Genomic DNA, 13,539 nt, shown 5'->3' on the forward strand with positions numbered 1-13,539 from the left:
ATAACCTGGATAAACTGACTCAAACAGAACCAGTCTCTAACCTCAAATGTGATCGTACAGCTGAATACATATGGCCATGTAACTACATAGCTGTGTATTAAAACTCTACAGTGCATTACCTTATATCACAGATGGGACAAATAATCTGTTTAACTCATAGATAATATTTACTGAGATATCAGTGATTAGCAAGGGTAGAGTATATTTGTTCATGAAGTTAGTATGGCTCATAAGGGAACACTGTACAAAAGTAAGCCAAGGGTATTTCAAGTTACAGAAGGCCATGCTTGCCGAGAGTACTTAATAGGCAAGATATCAGAGAAGGTGCTTCAAAAATCCAGAAGGAAATCACTGCCCTCAACTCTGATTTTCTGAAAAGAATCAAAATAATTGTATAATTACCAGAGTTTTTAGGAAAATCTGTTCCCCATCTATCTGTAATCCTACTTTTTGAAAGGAGAAATTACAAAAGGAAAGACAGGAGGAAAGCTAGCATCTACTACTCCTGATCTAAAATCCTGAGCACACAACGAGATACCCAAACAGCAGGACCCCGAAAGGTATATTTTACTTCTGCCTCAGGGAGAGCTAAACATGACTGCTGACTTTCAGACGCACAGTTTGCTCCTTGTGGGTGGTCACATGTGCATACACCCAAGCCGGGCAACCAACCAGTTTCCCAGCAAGTCTCAGATAAAGCACAGGAGTTCAGTAGCTAGTCTTGTTTGGCGTGCCTGGGGTTGGCAAACTGCAGAAAGGCTTCAAGCTTTCCAGTGGGAGAAAACTCATTAGCCTTCCACATCCTGCTCTATAATTAGATCAGTTAACTTGTTTTTTAGTGAAATGAAGGGGTGGGGGTGGAGGGAAAGGGAGAAAGAGGTAGACTTCAAGTTACCTGTCTAGAAGAGACATTGAATAAAGATCTTTTTCAAGGGCCTGTAAAGCAATGTATCCCTTAGCTTTCATCTCGCTGAGAGAGAGGGAGAAGACAAATTATTATTTTTGTAAGTAAACAAAAAGCTAGGCTATGGATTTTAAAAGTTTTTCAAGTGAAAACTAGTTGCAACCTGTTTCCTGGAATTTGATACAGATTTGACAGGTCCTCTAGAACCTTTCCAAAGGCATCATAGTTCTTCACCCTAACAAAAAGAAACAATTGCTATCACACTACTGAATTAGATGGATAATAAGTCTTTTATATCTAACTAGCTAGAAAAAACATCATTTTAGAGTGACATAGGCCTCCTCCTTATCAACTCTGGCAAGTAGCAGCACTGCTTTTAAATTTTATTAGAAGATACCAGGAAATACGAGTCCTTGGCTCTGTTACAAAAAGCAATGTAATTTTAGTTGACACTGGTTAAATATGCACTACTGAAAGCAATAGATGTGCATGATACACAAATTTGACAGCTCGTCAGATGCAAAGCATTTTTCCTGATGTTCCAATAAAGCTAGTCATGTAGTAACACTTCCCTAGTACAATGCACTTACACATTGTTCTTTTCATCAAAATATCAAGGATTGTATTAACATTACACTTCACAGCACCCTGTAGGACAGACAGATCCTGAATACAACTGATAGATACATCAATCAAAAAAGAACAGGGGACAGGTGACTTGCATAAGTTTGTGAAGGAGTGGTTCAGACTGCTCAAAATCCCAAATTCCTGCAGGTTCTGACTAGCCCTGATAGCCTGGAGCTCTGCTTGGACTAACCCACCAGGTATTTACTCACCTGCTTGAGAGGACTTTAAGTGGGTTTTACAAGCCTCAGTAAACTTTCTAGTGCTGCAGTCACACGGAGAGCTGTGCTCAGGAAGGCACACCTCCCCTTTCTGGGCAGATGTGGCTGCAGTGTGGACCAGCAGAGAGACCAAATAAACCTGCCTGGACTTTCACACTGGGACAAATCCTTTCCAAACAGAAACCTAAAGAAGTCACTTGGCTCTTCCGTGACTCTTTCCAACTGGAGTGGTGGGGAAGCAGGGGAAGGGGAAGGAAGCAGGCATGCAGGTACAGGCATAGACACGGCACCAGCCTATGCATTAGCTGGCTGGTTCATCATGATTTTATAGTTGAGACCTAGAGAAAACATTACACATGTAAGAAATGTCTTATGACCAAATAAAATACTACACCAAGAGGTGTAGAAGGGATTCATGCCAAATCCTAACAAAACCAGGAAAGCAGACAAGTTGTACCCACAGTGCCAATGGTAACTATAAGCCATCACTCAGAGCCAAACTGATAGCAGTTAACATCACTGGGAGTCAAAAACCTAGGAAAATGCAAGTTTAAACTTTAAGACATAGCTGTTTACACCCATAGGACTAATACAACTTAATTTCTGAGGAAAGAGGGATGGAAGAACTGATGATGCATTACAGGTCCACATAGAAGAGAGATGAAATACACAAGGTCAGTGATTATTCCTTCTCTCTTTCCCTTTCAACTGTTCTGCCAAGGTATTGAAATAAGAATCAAATTTCTTAGATATACTCATTATTAGTTAAGCCTGGAACCTTGATCATATTGGCTGGAGAACTTCTAAATGGACTTTTAAAGTGGTGGCCTGACCTGGAACAGCAACTATTCAGACAGAAAAAAAAAAAAAAAGTGGTAATAACAACAACAAAACATATATAGTAACCTAGTGCTACATGAGAAAATTAAAGTAACATCTCCTCCTATGCATTTGCAAAGAGGAACAGGCCATGTGATATCACCTTGCTTTCATTGCTGGGACAGAAGCCTAAAGGACATGTAGTTAAGACATTTGCATAAGGACAATACAAAGACTATTTAGTATTTGATGGAAGGAGAAAGGGAAAATTAATATCTGGTTTGGATCTGAAAATCTGCCAGTTCTGAATTGTCACCATCAGTCCATTTCCAAAATTATGGCTCCAAGTAGTTCTATAATTCTTGCAATCAACACAAATGCCAGTATTCAAAGGCTATGTTCAGCTGCCAGCTAGAGCCAATGTATTGGGGATTACTCTTTCCCCTCACTCCATTGAAGCAGATGCAATTGAGCTGTTTTCAGTGGAATGACCTGAGAAATAAGTAATGCCTGGAATATCTTTTCAAAATTATGCTTGCTACAGTTTTAGCCTTGAAGTTACAAATTGGAAGCAGGCAATAACAGTTACAACAATCACTGCTCCAATACAGAGCACTGAACCAACTTCCCACATAAAATCTAAAAAGGTGTCAGTTCTTCTGTTGTTTTCTGGATTCATATTATTGTTTCTTGATTCTTGCTTTTTTCTTTTTTTCTCCAGTTCTTACACTGAAACCATTCTAGCCTTGACTTCTCCACAACATTTGGAGAAACGCAAGACTCCCTTCAATAGGAGACTCTGCACATGATTGTTTACCTTAGATGCTGCGCCAATTCATCACAAACCTACAGGAATAAGAAGAGTTTCAATTTTCTTACCATTCTCTGTGAAACACCTCTTAAAAACATGTCACTGGTAACGGTAAGATTGTTACTCATTACTTTTAAATAGGTGAACGGCTAGCTTAAAAACCCAACCAACAAAAAACAGACAAGCATTACAATAGTTAAAATATAATATTAACATAATAATTAGAAGAACAAAGGCTCTGTGGAAGAGGATAAAATTAACAGAAATAGTTTGTTGATAAATTATTTCCAGAAAAAAAAACGGCATAGTTGCCATTTTTTTCTTTTATTGGCAGTTACTGTGCTAAAATTCTCTGGATATGCATTTCCATCCCAATAACATTGTCCAGCACTCACTGATCAACAACCCTGTGCTGGTCAAACAGAACAACTTGAAATTCCTGGGCTGACTGTAACTGAAAAAGAGGGACTAAATGAACTCCAAATTAATGTAACAATTTGGATACTTACTGATAAAAATCAGAGTTTATGCTCCCTGCAACAGCTTGTTGTTCTATCTTTGATCTGAAGGATTGTCTGTAACTCTGAACTGCAGAACACGCTATGCGAACTGCAGGGTGATATTTTGCCAATATTTCAAAGGACAAGCATACAAGTGTTTATGCAGGGTACTGCAAAATTCTTGGCATGTGGACACGTCAGCTGAATTTTACCTTAATATTTACCACTACAGTACTTGATATCTGCAAGTGAGTTGTAAGTTTAGGTGAGAGATTCAGGTGCCTGAAGGGGTAGCTAGTGTCACACACGGGCTGACAAGACCAAAAGGAAGCCAAAGACTTTCTGACATGGCAGCTGGAGGCCAGGAGGGAGACTACGGGGAGGTAAGAGAGAGAGAAAATTAACTTTACCACAGGGGCTTCTCCAAGGTGAGCCAACTTTACATCTATCACCTTCCCATCCTTCTCCAGCTGAACTTCTAGATAAAACATGTTCGATGTTATGTAGCAGGCAGTCCCACTGGGGCTAACATGAGTGTTAAGCCTGAGGAGAGGGGAAACATAAAGAGGGAAAAAAAAAAAAAAATGTCACATGGAGAAAGGAAATGAGTATAGTGTACTTGATCGTGGGGAGAGATGCCAGGGATGCTTCAGAAATAACTCTTCCTTGGCTCAACTTTTGAAAACTATCCAACCAGGCAACATATTTGTACTCTGCTCTTTGCATTATCATGTTGGTTTGCTGAAAACTATTTACCTCGCTCTGCAGCTTTGGGACCTAGGCATGCATGCCCTCTCTTCACCCAACAACCTCCTTTACAGAAGGCTAATCAGAACAGGCAGTTAGCCCATTTCAAGTAGTGCACTTCATCAGAACACCGAGCTAAAAAAAAATATTGTTGACAAGCCATCCAGATGGTATTCCTCACTGGACTTTGGGCCATGCTTGCTCATTTGTATTTATCCATAAACAAACTTACCCTTTTTGTTTGGATAAAGATTCCAGTCTGCTCATCACAGAAAACAAAGATTTAGCTGCAAAAAACAAAAATGTCATTTAATCAGGCTGCAATAACCAGTATTATCCTGCTTTAAAGGGTATGATTTAGGTAATGAGAAAATAGTATCTCTTGCATGACTTCTTGTTATTAATGACAACTATTATCCTGTGATTAACGAGTGCTGTGCTGGGTAGAGCTTATTCTCAGGCTTTGAGAATAGCTATAGCCTGAAGGCTTAGCTCAAAGATGAGTCACAAGTCTCATGTGTCATATTCACCTCTGTGTTTGCACATTTGACCCCTTTGTGCAGAACATCACCAGTACAGAAGGATGGGCAGTTTCCATAGAACACTGAGAAATACACTTTGAGTTATCTGACAGCTTGTTACCATTTAACGTCCTCTGTATCTTCTCCATGCAAGAGAGCAATGGGCCATCTGGATCGTTACAGACAGGCTGTGGAAGGGGCTTATCCTAGCATGTTTGTGAAAACAAGAGACAGAGAAAAACTCCTTAAATGAGTAGCCAAAGAGGAATATCACTGCATACCAGACACAGAACACCGACACCCAGTACAACAAAATGCTACTGATTTCTTTTTGTCAAACAGAGGGGACCTGTGATTGTAGCTATCTCTAAAGTGGAAGCACTGAATGGACTCGTGAAGACCCTGTTGTGAAGTAATTATATACCTGAGGCCTTTGGAGCAGGGAGTGGCTTTCCATTCCCTTTTCTTTTGAGCTGAACACAAGCTACATCAGCTAATTTCACCCCAATACTAGAGATCAACTAAGAAATTATCTAGATTTTTATTTTAGGAGGAACCTGTCTTAGAGATCAGCAAGCGCCACAGGTGTACTTGGTTAGACCCAGGTGCAAGTTCCAGCTGAAGATATTAAATAGCAAGTAAACTCTCACAGCTTCTCTTCTAGGTCTTGTCTGAACACTCCTCATGCTTCACACTTCAATTCACAAAGAACATCTACTGCTGAAAAGTTTTCACTATGTTCAAACTCAGGACATTGTTTTTAGAGTAAGGCTTTAGTTATGCATTAATAAAAAGAAGCATGGAAACAGGTGGGACTTCTTATACTAAACTCACAGCAGTTGTGCTAATCTGCTTTTTACAAAGGTGATTCTTAATTAGCTGCTGGAAGGGCAGGAAGCATGGAAGGGCTTAACTTATATCACAACAGGAGAGAGTCTAGATAGCAGATTTCAGGCCAGTTTCTGAGAAACAGTCTTTTCTCACAGTCCTATGGACAAGAAATTGTCTTTATGTACTATGAATGTGCTGATGATAATGAAAATAACCTAAAGTTTTAGACAATCATCACTAACTCCCAAAGAGTTAAAATAATGCAAGAAAAACCCTAAAGTGTTAAAACAATGTGGGGGGTGGGGTGGGGTGTGTTGTTTTGTTTTGTTTTGCTTTTTAAAGTCAGGCAGGTTTTGAACCATCTTGGCCGCCTGCTCTTACACCACATACCCTTCTCTCACCTAACCTGTGATTCTTACCATGCAGAAATGGACAAGTTTCATAGTTTCAGTCCATGGTTTTTGTTGGTATTTTAAATGCAACCGTTCCATTAAAGCCTTTGTAGAAATAGCTGTCACAGCACCTGAAAAACATGTCAAAATGTTCTAAATATAATGGCATGTATTTACATTGGCAATCAGAAAAGTTGGAGGAAAAATATAAAAACTTGCTAAGGTCATAGGTGTTGTGCTTCAAAAGAGGAGGTAGAAAAAGGTTGTTTTAGTTGAATTTTGAATACAAATATCTTATTTCTGTAAGACTTCTGACAGAAAAAGGACAGGGGGTGATTTTGTATAGGCAAGTATTCTCAATATTAAATACAGAGATGCAGCCCAATCTTCAGCTTGTTAAACAGCTAGGCTTGCTTTATCTATGCACAATCTCATATGTGTATTCTTAATAAATACGGAGGCCTTGCCATGGGTTTCAGGCATCCAGATTTCTACACCCACGTAGAGCTCAGTAGAGATAATAGTGATTAGAGAGAATTTTTTTACCATAAGGGTGGTGAAACACTGGCACAGGATGCCCAGAGAGGTGGTAGATGCCCCATCCCTGGAAACTTCCAAGGCCAGGTTGGACGGGACTCTGAGCAAGCTCATCTAGTTGAAAATACCCCTGCTCATTGCAGAGGGGTTGGACTAGATGACTTTTAAAGGTGTCTTCCAACCCTAATTATTCTATGATTTTATGATTTTGCAGAGAGATAATCCCAATGTGGAGTTGCATGGGGTTGGGGGGGGTTTTTTGGTTTTTTGGTGTTTTTTTTTTTTTTTTTTCCTTCTCTTCTCAGTGGGATGGCAAGGAAAGAGAACGGGGCCAGGAGAAGGAACATTTTCAGCCCATCATCTGTCTTCTTTTAAATATTCTTTCTGGCCTTACATGGAATCCAGAGGCTCAAATAAAGTTTTTTCGCGGAGACATAGTGCATCCAGAACCACTAATTCCATCAGGAATAAACCTGGAGTGAACTTCCTAATACCTCAGCCTGAGACAGGCAGGAAGACTCCAAAATGATTCATTCATAAGAAGAAACTGAGTCCTTGCAACATACCACCCACTCTGCTCTGCCCCTTAGCACCAGAAGAAACATCCCAAAGTGCTTCTTTGACCTGAAGGGCACAACAGCCACAGAGAATTGTCCCCGTTGAGCTAACAGCACTGCAGGGGGGAAGGGAGGCAGACTAGGAGAGGGACTTCTATGCCCTTTGCATACAGCAAGCAGGGACCGTGAGTGGGGGCTGACAGCATCTCCCTCCTGCTGAGAGGATGAGGGAGCAGAAACCACAGTCCCTAGAAAGGAGGCCAGCTCAACCAGCTGGAGAAAAGGGAAGCAGTGGACCCCAAACAGCTCTTGCAAGCACCCGCACCAGGGAACATGCTCCCCACTCACCTTGATGCCTACAGAAGGGCTGTGACCTACCCTGTGCCTCCATCTCCATCCACACCACAAGAAACCAGAGCTCCTACTTGTAGCACCCACAAGTGCTGTGCAAGGCAGAAGGCTTGCTCCCTCACAACACTGGTCCCCAGGGGTTAGAGTTTGAACTTGAGAAGCTTGATAAGCACAGCAACATCACCTCTCAACTCTGCTAATGTTTAGGAAGGGTGAGGCACCCTGTCAGTCATGCTCTTCCACATCTAAGTCCCAAGAAGGCGGCATAATGTTGTCCCCATTCTTTTCAGAAGGTGTAGCACTCAGGAGAAGACTGAATTTAACTGGGGGAGAAAGGCAGGGGGAGGTATGATAGCAACAATCAGCAAAACAGGGAAGAACTCTATAAGGGACCTTTTATTCTAGCTTAGGGATGGAAGGAGGGGAAAAAAAAAAGTGCCTATAGCTGTCTATAATGTTGCATCGTATTTGTGCATCCTTTTGTGGCCACCTCATGTTGCTAGTCTCCTTGTACATAGGAATCAGTGCACAATGGCAGTGTGAGGTTCAAGGTTTAATCCTGCACCTTTGTACTGGCACTGGCTTGAAACTTGGTGGCTGGGGAATGCCAGGTCTGCAGCAAGAGGAGCATGTCTCCTACGTAAACCCAGTGTGGCAGTGTTTCGAGATTTCTTACAGCATACTTTCTGTTTTCAGCTGTCACCAGTCATGCTGCTGTGCCTGAAATAGTCTCATAACATGTAAAGGAGATGATCTGGGACTTGTATAAAGGTACCTGCAGAGAAACTAAATAGCCTGGTGGCCTCACTAAGATTACAGAGAAAACTATCTATGGACCTACGAATCTCAAGAGAAGTATAAGGTATGTGCCAAAAAGTGGTATTTGTCTCCGAGCAGACAGGTGTCACACATATTATTTAGGGAAAGTCAGTGCAACTGCAAGAATTAAGCATGTTTGCATTTCAGTCTTTACAAAGGAGGTGAAAGGTGATCAAGTAAATTGATGATGTGATTCCACACTTGTGGTAGATCATACTTCCCTAAAATTATTAGCTTGGATTATGCTATTAAATGTTCATTTATTTTTAAAACTGATATTAGAAGTGACTAGCTATAATCATAAGCTTTACTTGTGACTTGGTGCATCCATTTAAAAACATGTTTTCAGCATTACTAGAGAGGCATTTTAGCTGAGGTTTACTTGAACAATGTATAGGAATGTTTTCTGCTGGGAAAGAACATGTACTATGGCCCATATAAAATAAGTAGGTTGCCTCAATCCAGATCATGTGGATGGGTGTGTGCACATATGACATACCACAGCTTGGTAGTGTTTAATATTTTTGTGGTACTTTTCATAAATATTTGCCCTGATCCAGAGCTCATTGGAGGCTCTGTGGTCTTGATACTCACTCCAGTGGTTTGATCATGTCCTGAATAAGCAGAAAATTAAATTATTTGCTGACTCTTTTGAAGAGAACACTTCCAAAATAATGGAGGGAAACATGCCACTGCTTACCTTGTCTGCACAATAGCTGTTCTGCAAATAAACGGCTTGAAGTTAAAGTAGTCACAGTCCAGCATGGCTGATAAGCCTAAAACTCACCTTCATTTTTAAATTCAGAATAACCTTTTCTATTGTGCTCAAATGTATGGATGTAAGTAGATGAATTTATATCATTTTTCCAGGACTGGGATAGTGCCGGATTTTCATATCAAATATTCCAAGTCAAGTAGTAGCCTTTGTACCTACATAAAATTGTACCATTGGCTACATTCATCCATAAGAAACAGCAGCTTAAGCATTGTCAGAAAACTCCTCGGATCAAGGTGTTCCAGTATTCAGAACTGTCATATCAAATTACCACACTCAAGAGAAGAGTTAAGTGTTGAATAATTAAAAATGTTCTAATTTTAGCATCTCGGGCATATTAGATACACAAATGTTTAACTGGGTCAGTTCATGTAAAAAAACCCAAACAAACAAACAAACAAACAAACAGCCAAGCATTACCATCAGTATAAAAGATAACAGGAATTACTGCACAAATCCTGCATACCCACCTGCTCTAGATTACTCTTTCTGTGCTCAGCAAAAACTTCTGCTGAAAGAAACTTTCATGCACACAGTTACAAAATAAGTTGTCCCCAAAGAAAATCTTCTCTTACTTTCAAATAATTGGAGGGTATATTATCCTCTTTAAAAGGGTTAAAACTGGTATGCTTCTTCAGGGACCTTTTGAGAAATTAATTATTATTACTGCTTTATTTATTTTTGTCATGATTTTCGGCATCTTGCTAAATTCCTGACTTCGTAATATGCTTCACAATGCATGCCCTGGGAACACTGTGATTCATATGAAAAAAACATTTTGTAATTTCATAGTTCTTCCATTTCTGATGATTTTTCTATTTCATTGAATGGTACTTTGTTTTTCTGAGAAAGGATCAACACATTTTCCATTCATATTCTTGCATGAATTAAACTATTTGTTTCAGTGAAGATACTCTAGACTTAATACAGAACAAGGGGGCTTTGCATACTGTTGATACATTTGAACGATAACAGTTTGAAAAAGATTCCAGGAATTCCATATTCAGCGCAACATTGGTGTATCTTTCTGTTTCTAGTTTCTTTTGGGAGGCTGGGGGTTGCTTTTTTCTATTATTCTTACATCCAGTCTTGATTTTTTTTTTCATCTGAAGAACAGAAAGCAAAAAACATCACAGCAATATCTTCACTGGCCTGCTTCCAGCACTGTCTTGGAACTACATCTCTCCAGAAGCCCTCAGCTGAACTGTTGATCAGAGAAAACAGCAGCTACACAACCACCCACAGTAAGTCTAAATACAGACTTGGGGCTTAGGGCAGTCGGTGGAAATCAGGGGTTCCACTTAGAACGGCAGGATGTGTACGAGGTGTCACTGTGATTATCAGAACTGATACCTGGTCAGGAGATCAGAGGTAATATTGTGTTCTTCCACAAAGTGCCATGGGATTTGAGAGCGACCAGCAGTGAGAGGGCTATAAAATGGGCATGTAACTGAAACATTTTATCAAAAATGGTGAGCATTCAGATAATTCCTTTATCTGAATAAAGGTGCTCTTCTATCTAAGGTAGGCTAACCCCAGTGCTGCTTAGCTTTTATGAACCATAGCTTAGTCTGATATGGTCTATAGTTTATGGTTTTACAACCCATAAATACTACAATATGTTCTGCCATCTTTCCTTCACTCCCTACAGCATCTGCACGGTTATGAGGTGTAAATACTTTGTTTCTGAGAGTAACATCAGAATTTTGGTGTCTGCATTTTATTTCACTACAGCCACATAGACTGAACCAGTTTTATGTCACGACTTACTGAACAGCACTTCTGGCACTGTAGTCTGTGGCACTTGATGCTGGCAGGCTTTGACCGTTTCCTGCTCCTTCACTGAAAGTGATTAAGATCTTTCAAAGCCAAAGGCTGCAGAGACAGACATCCAAAAAAATAGGTTCATAGCAGATGGCCATGGACATGCATGTAGAAGTGCATTGACACTGACAGGGCATATCTTTTCCCAGGAGCATTGTCAAGAAATAGCTAACATCTGATTTCTGGTTGACATCACCATCATAATCTCCAAGTAGTTCTTGTCTAAGTCTTTTCCCAAAGGTACTAGGGACATGCAACTGTGATTTAAATAACCTCATGAATGAGCACGACAGGGCTGGCTTCACATGCGCGCATTTTGCCTTTACAAGATTTCACAGGATACCATAACTGGTGTTCATAACAGCAAATTTGTTGCTTATCCCACATCTCATCTTTTTAAGAGTCTTCTGATAATTTTTATAATTAAAACCAGGTGTCACACCATTATTCATGTTCTTTACTGACATCAGTCAGCTGAAATCAATGGAAACCATCACTTTAGAGCTGCAACAGGTCTCCTTCAAGATAGGGATAAAGCAAATGCAGCTCGGATGTAACCTGCAGGATATGGCAGAATTAGTAATAACCATAATAAGTTGAAGGTCCACACTGAAAATGTTACTGTTAGAAGAGGGGGGAAGAACGAGAGCTAAGAGTTAGCTGAGGAGCTGAAAATCATGATGAGCACTGAGGAGGTAAATGAGGTAGAGAAAAGATGAAATAGAGAAAGAATAATTGTGCTTAAAGGAGCTTTCCCCCAGTGTGTCTCAGTGCTAACAACACAGGAGGCTGGCTTAATTATCTTGTTTTTCCAGACTGGGAAGCAGAGAGATGGGGAGAGGAAGTGACTGCTGAGCTGACCACAGCCACAGAACTAGAAACCAAACTGCAGATTACCTGACTCTACTATAGCACATCCCCATCAGAAGTAAGAAGGAAACTTTCAAAGATGGAGAGAATGAGATGGGGAAAGAGGCTAGAGAAACACAGGAGGAAAGGCTGTAAAAAGACACATAAAGCCATGAAGTAAGTATGAAACCGTTTGAAGTATGAAAAATAGGAGCAATAGAAAAGGAAGTATATGGAAAGCAGAAAAGATACAAAAAGGAAAAGGTGAGAGAAATAATTATATAGACAACTCTTAGATTAGAAAAAATATTTTTACAGTATTTTTTGTGTTACTTTAATGACAGAAAAGTGAAATTAATTTAGGTCTACTTTGAGCTATTTCAAACCAATGTTGGTTTGGAGATGATTGTTATATTTAAGTGTTCTGGATAAATATATATCAGGATATGAGTTATATAACATGCAGACTGGAAAAAAAAAAAAACAAAACAACAAAACACAGTACTCAGTGGCAAATACTGATTTCAGTAAAACAGTATGTGGGAAGGACACATTTTTCAGCAAAGACAATACCATAAAGAAGCTCAATCCCAACAAATGCCAATCAAAGATATTATACCAGTGCTATGTAAACAGGTACTCCACATAAGCTACATACTTTACATCCTTCTATATTGGTTAAGCAATTTGATACTGCTTTTCATATCATGTTTTAAAACCAAAACTAATTAAACTATGAAAGCTGGTTATAAGTACATGCAGTAAACATTGTACTATACGTTTTAGTGCCTGTATATTTTTAGACATGTGGTAATTCCTTAACTATGTTCCTAATAATGTTTTTGTCTATTCTAATATCTCATAAACCAACTGTGCTCTAACCCTCAAGTCTCAGATCTCCACATTCCTAGTCACTTACTAGAATGATGTAACTTCTCCTAGCTCTGTTGAATGACAAGATGAAGGACTGCAAACTCATCATTACTCTTGGATTCATTGTTATTCAAGTCACTTCACTGCACTTTCTCTATAGGCATAAAGTGTTCAGGGATGGGTTATCCTTTCAAAATGGTAAGAAAGCGATGAGTGCTAAGCACCATGACTAGCCCAGATGGGGCACTGAGAATAATGTCATTTGGACAGCTAATAGAGTTAAGCAAATGCAAGTATCTCATTACCTAACAGTTTAATACAATAATTCCACTAGCCTGTTTTTAAAGAGTATGTATCTCTTTGTAGGGGGACACTTGTGACAGGTTTGGAGGCAGCCAGAGATGATGGGAAGCTCCTCTGTCGGCTGACAGATTAAGATGTCCTTGCGTTGAGCAAGAGTAGTAGGAGCAACTGCCCACACAACCTCCGTGTGTGTGTGCGTGTTGATTTGTAGCATTCAGAATCTGGACCGGATTGCTTCATTCTGAGAATAGGTGATGCTTATCTGTGCACATCACAAAAGT

At 39.8% G+C, this 13,539-nt stretch overlaps 1 long non-coding RNA gene across 1 annotated transcript; it reads left to right on the top strand.

The window, feature by feature from the left end:
* The first annotated feature begins 2,258 nt into the window (after positions 1-2,258).
* Positions 2,259-12,581, top strand: LOC116965135. Its single transcript, XR_004409174.2, has 5 exons — positions 2,259-2,423; positions 3,290-3,490; positions 8,512-8,677; positions 10,522-10,653; positions 12,049-12,581. It is a non-coding gene; the product is annotated as an uncharacterized LOC116965135 (long non-coding RNA).
* Positions 12,582-13,539: the final 958 nt, after the last annotated feature.

The sequence above is a fragment of the Tyto alba genome, unplaced genomic scaffold, assembly GCF_018691265.1.
Source record: "Tyto alba isolate M040663 unplaced genomic scaffold, T.alba_DEE_v4.0 Super-Scaffold_46, whole genome shotgun sequence".
NCBI classification, from domain to species: domain Eukaryota; kingdom Metazoa; phylum Chordata; class Aves; order Strigiformes; family Tytonidae; genus Tyto; species Tyto alba.